Raw genomic sequence first — 6,000 nt, forward strand, 5'->3', positions numbered from 1 at the left:
CGCTTGTATGCAAATTTTAAAACAACGCGAGTTTCTAATTACAATCTCGATTTTATGGTAATTTGTCTTGCCGAAAATATCTTTGACTAACCTGATTTAAACCAATGGAATTGTAAGTTCTGTTATGAATAAATTTGCCACGACGAGATCTCAATTCAACCTCTTTTATTTCCTCCATAACACAATTTTCCTTCTGTACAACTAGCTCATTAACTTCTCTTGTCGTCACCTCGCTGCCATCAAAACACTCTAACACAAAACTTGCTGATAATGCAAAATCCCGACGCACAGCACTGTACATGTTACACAATTAGATGGAAAAACACAACACGCAATACAAAAACAAGTACATTAACCGTCATCCTGCTAAACAAAATTGAAATAGTAAAAAGAATTGTTGCAGTTATCACAGTAGTTCCAAAAGAAGAGTCAGTCGATTCCTTTTGGTTTCAATTGTTGACAATCGTCTCTTCCTTCATCGGAACAGATTTTTCTCACGGGCAACTCGTTGTGTTCCGCAATGCAAAAATCAAAATCACTATTGTCACATTGATAACCAGCTAACCAGCTAACAAGCTCCTATGTTTTCCTTTGAGTTTGCGGACCAGCCCATTCCGAAAACACTCAGTGTTATTTTTTAGTGTGGGCCTTCCGCGAACAATGTGTGCATTTGTAAGTTAAACCCGGGATAACATCATTGAACAATATATTAACACGTTCCTCGAAACGCCGCGGCCAAATGTTATCCAAACTGCTTCTTACTGCTGCTTCGAAAAATTTCGGATCAAACGATATCCCAATCGTCCCTCATTGGATTATCCACTCGACTTAACAAAATCGACCAATCACAAAATAAGGAAAAAGAAAGTGGACATAAAATAAAGAAAACAGCAAATTCACATGACCTCTTAGGAAACATGCAATTAAAACTGTCTTTCTATGATTGGTGCAGTTCGATCCTCTCGTCAAAAAAATGTCAGACGCCAATCATCTTAGCGGACCTCTTAGGAAACGAAAGTTTTCTTCAACGGGTTCAAAAGGTCATTGTTTGTGATTTGTGATTGGTGGATTTCGATCCGTTTTGTGAGTTTCTGCGTTTCAAGGTTCGTTGCTTGTGATCTTATTGTGACCAAAACCCGACGTTAATATTCCAAATATTTTTGATAGATTTTACCCCTGGACTTCAGACTTCCAAATTTCGATGAGGCAAAAATTCTGAAGATTCAGATTAACTTTTGAGATCGTAAAAGTGCGATAAAGTGCCGTGTGCTAGCAGAGCTTTCTTTCCCATATGCCTCTTACCTTGTACAAGACGTTCGCATGGCAGACATTCGCTCTTGTTTACTTGCCTTGTTTACGTTAGCACGTATTGCGTGCCTATTGCACATTTGCGTCAAAACAAGCCGTTTCCATTACTCTATTTGGGCCTCGCCCAAATAATAAGCATAGCTAAGCTAATCGCCCTGTCTTTTAATTAGCTCGGCGGGTATACCACATTCAAATGTGAAAGTAGCGCCTCCTCGCCTAAAACTATGAGAAGAAAAGCGTGTGGAATCGGCCCCAATGGCCTGTAAAGACCTAGCAAGAAAGGTAGCGAACTGAGGGTAAGTGAGGGCTCGAAAACTAGCAGAGCAGAGAGCGTGAACCGAAAAAAGCGGGTTGCCTGGGGTGCAAGATTGAGCCGCACATGAGTATGCAGTGACGCCACAGGGCAAAGCACTGAACGGGGAACAAATGGTAAAGGGATACAGAGCGAGCGCTGAGTAAACTGAATGGTTTTGGTGGCAAAAACTGGCAACATAGCCCCGTGGTCTGTAAACGTGCGGTCACGGCGACGTAGTAACTTAAGAGACAAGGCTTGGCTATCTGATACAAGGTTAGACTTTCGCAAAAAGGAAAAGACAGCGACTAAATAAAAGCGCCCACGTAGCAGTATGGAGGACATTATGAAAAATCGAAATGACTAGCCACGCCGTATAACATGAAAGGGGTAACAGTGAGTGTTCTATTAGATTGCACACCTACACAGACACCCCTCAAAGTTAGGTTGAAAAAATAATCATGCTCCCAACCCAAACGAAAACCATAACTCTGATCAAAATGCTTCAATAAAACTGGAAAGGTGATTTTCTATGGTGCCAAACCTACGACCGATTTGAGCAGAATAAACAATAACGAGAAAAAGTCTGAGCATCAAGCGGAAATGAGCTAAAATTGAAACGTTGACAAAACTGAATAAAAGAGCGAAAATGTGACTGCATGTTTTTATGCATGGATTCTGTAAATGCCATATAATGCAGACGACCACAGAACTGGTCGAGGGCTAGGACATTAGAAGAAAAACCTGTGAGAAAACAAACAAAAAATAAATAAACGTGAAAACGATTGGGCAATTCGAAAGGCAAAGGCATGATCTGGAACATCTACAACAGCGTATTACAGACTGAACCGCCTACAATAAGAGTCAAAAGCTTTCTGGTATTTAATGTACAGATTCCATCGACTTAAATAGTTAGCCAAGACGTTGTGTTCACCTGGAATAAAGAAGCCCGTATCTCGAGATCGTACAGAGAAGCGGTAAACCAGAGTTGGCGCAAACAGCGTTGTATAAATGGATCACGAGTCGGATCATGCTCTTGAAGGTGATCAAATGGAACTCGTAAAATGAAATTATCTACCTCAATGTTTAAGCATACCATCTTGGTAGCAGGGGGACAGTCTTTCTCGGACGAAGATTGCAATCCTAGTTGATCGATCTTGCGCCTCAATACTTAACGAGCAAGTTTACCAAGCGCTCAAATATACATACTCGTAACACTCGTACACGGAACTCTTTGCAGATTCCGCTATACAGAACGGCTATAGGCCAGCGCACATTTTCCTACATAGGGGCCTACATATGGAATAACTTGCATAATGGACTTAGGCAAAGTGCCTCATTGACATCTTTCAAGCGCGCCCTGAAAGACACACTATTGAGGCAGCTATTTCCTTCATAAGCTTTAGATTTCAGTAGAATACCATCATAAATTGTGATTTCGAGTTTTTATTGTCATTTTTGCTTTTATAAATTGGAAATAGTTTGTAAATAGTTCCTGAAAAACCTCACGAGGATGTTACTATTAAAGTTATTATTATTATTATTATTATTAACGAAGAAAAATTGGATATCTTGAAAAGCGGTGAAAGCGAGTGCCAGATCCTCCGCGCCATAAACGTCGTCGAAATAAAAGTCAGAAGTGTAGCCTTGTTGAGTAAAAATATGAATAACGGCGGATGTAGTGCGCTGACAGATTATTCCCATTTTATACTTATATCCACCTTGAGCATTTTTTATGATTGTTGTGTAAATTACATTTACATTTACATGTATTTGGTTCTTTAAATTCGTTAAGATATCACACCAACCGTAAAACCGGCAAAAGAGGTTAAAGGAAATAGGTACATGTGCAACTGTACAATGTATTTACCGTTGTTACCCAATTTAATTTTAAACTAGTGCATAAATTATTGAATGAGGTAGAGTACGATGCGAAAGATGATGCAAATTGAATAGAATAGAATGATGGCCACCTCAGATCAGCGTAATTCTGCACATCATATAAAAACCAAACAGCAATTACAGTGTATTGTGTTATTTTTCATATTAACCATTTCCACATTTGAAAACTTTTTTCAAAAACTTTGGCCTTTTCTCAGCACGGTTCCAGGATATCTGGAGGGATTTTTTTCTTGCATATACTTCACAAAAAGTAGATAACATGATTTGCATGTTCTTGCATTCCATCCAGTCTTTGTCAGAAAATCTAGCCATTTCATCTTGGTATAGGTGTAAACACACATATTTAGTTCACTCAATGTTGCCCAAGCAGCCTTGTCGCTAGGCAAAGCATACCGTGTACTAACCCTGGTTCTAAAAACCATATATCATGGGATCAAGGGTATATTGCTTGCATCCTCCCAATAGATCGTTTTCAGTGTCACGCAACAAAAAAATAAATTGGAAACCGTCCAGTGGAAGAAGCCGAGAAAATGACATGTTACAAAAGACTAATATATAAACAATTTGTCCAAGTCTCAGGTCTTTGTGGCCCACAGTTTCTGAGTTATTTGCCGAAACGTTTCACGCACCCTTGTAGAGCTTTGTATGGAGACGCCATATTGGTGTACCGTTTTGGTCCACCAATATGGCCGCCGGAAATCAACAAAACATCTGGAGTTCACTTTTTCTATAAAAGCTCTTTCTTTTCACTCGAGAACCAGCCTACGTGCGCATAAACATATCTTGTAATACTTGAAATGGTTATACTGCTGAAAATCAAGAGGAGAGACTTTTTTCAACGAGACAGCATTCCTGTTTTGGTGTCACGCACTGTGAAAACTCGGAAGTTCGTATTGCTGTATTTTCGAAATGAAACATGCTACGGGAATGAAAACTTGAAAAAAGATTTATTTTTTGTTTATCTTCAACCTAGTCTAAATAAGAATTCGTAAAACCTCGCTGTTTTGACTTAACAGTTTGATGACGTCACTGTGAAAACCATCTATATGAAAAGTACCTGTTGGTTATGAATTAGCTGGCGGCTTGAGCCAATTGAAAATGGCTACGTATTTTGAATGAACAACAATAATTGGCATATTTATTTATTTATTTATTTTCGAAAGTTCGCCTCGTGCCCATCCTTTTTATCTGTATACTATAACTCAAGTTAATTCTCACTTTGCATTTTTGAAGATCTGGAGAAGTGAGTTGTAGCCACTGGAAATGAAATGACAAAAAAACCTATAACCTGTAAACCTGAAGCATTTAAAATTTGTCTGATGCGCATTTAATGATTTTGCAGGATATTCTTCTCGTCCTTCTTTTACATGTTCTGTAAAAAAGGACACAAGGACATTGCCAAAGAGTCCATCAGTGAAGACCAGTCAACAGAAGAGACTGGAAAAATAGGTACAACTGTGCAATGTATTCATTTATATCACTTTTTTTTTACACTGAGGCTAATTCCAACAAATATAATAATAATTTCTTATCCAATCTTTCAGCTGATTATATCTACCTGGGAATGTAATTCTTACTTTAATTAAATTAAATAGTTATATTTGCTTATTTGAAAAATTCCAACTATTTCATTACTGTTACACAGCAATTTTAAACTAGGCAACCTTAACAGCATATTATAGCCTCGTTATTAATCTACCAGTATTTCATTTTTGATCCCAGTGAGTTTTATATTGGGACAGGCAGAAAAAGAGGAGAGGGGTGGGCTTAATGGGAGTGTGGTGCTTATTATTTAATTTATTGCAGGCACAAAGTACGAATACAATAAGATATCATTTATAGATCTGCAAAATAATATTTTCTTAATAGGGTCTTACATTCGCACTAAAATTCATGGTGTCTATGCATCCTTAATCGGGTAAAAACCTATCATTTTAAAGCAATCATGTTAAAATTTCCCTCTTTAGCTTGAAATATTTTTTATTTTATACAAATGGTTTCATTTTTCTAATCATGAGCCACATTTGTATGTACCCTTTAACACGGTTAATTTTCTACCTGGTTCAAATGTTTTTTGTTTTTAATTTATTAAATTTCAGATATTTTAATGAGAAACTTACTGGGGAAAAAAGAATAAAGGAACCAAACACTGGTGGCATGGCACAAGAAGAGAAGCCTGCAGGGAGAGAGAGAGAAGGGAAGAAAAGAAGAACTGCTGCCCAAGTTCATGATTCTTTCAATTCAAAGATGCAATGTCAATTAAAGTATCTTTTAAGTGCTTTACATTGTGATATCTGTTTCTCCTAAAATGGGGTTTGTTTGTCAACAATAGCTCTATAGGCACACAACAGTTTAATAACCATAACAGTAGGGTTTACACAGTATCTTTTACATCTTCAATGCTAAAACACCGAAAATCGAGTTTTTTCTTTATCTAACATAAACTTAAGCTTAATCTACTATATACAAATTTATCTGTCAAAAAATTAAGTGCGGTA

Source organism: Porites lutea, chromosome 2 (genome assembly GCF_958299795.1).
Source record: "Porites lutea chromosome 2, jaPorLute2.1, whole genome shotgun sequence".
NCBI lineage: Eukaryota > Metazoa > Cnidaria > Anthozoa > Scleractinia > Poritidae > Porites > Porites lutea.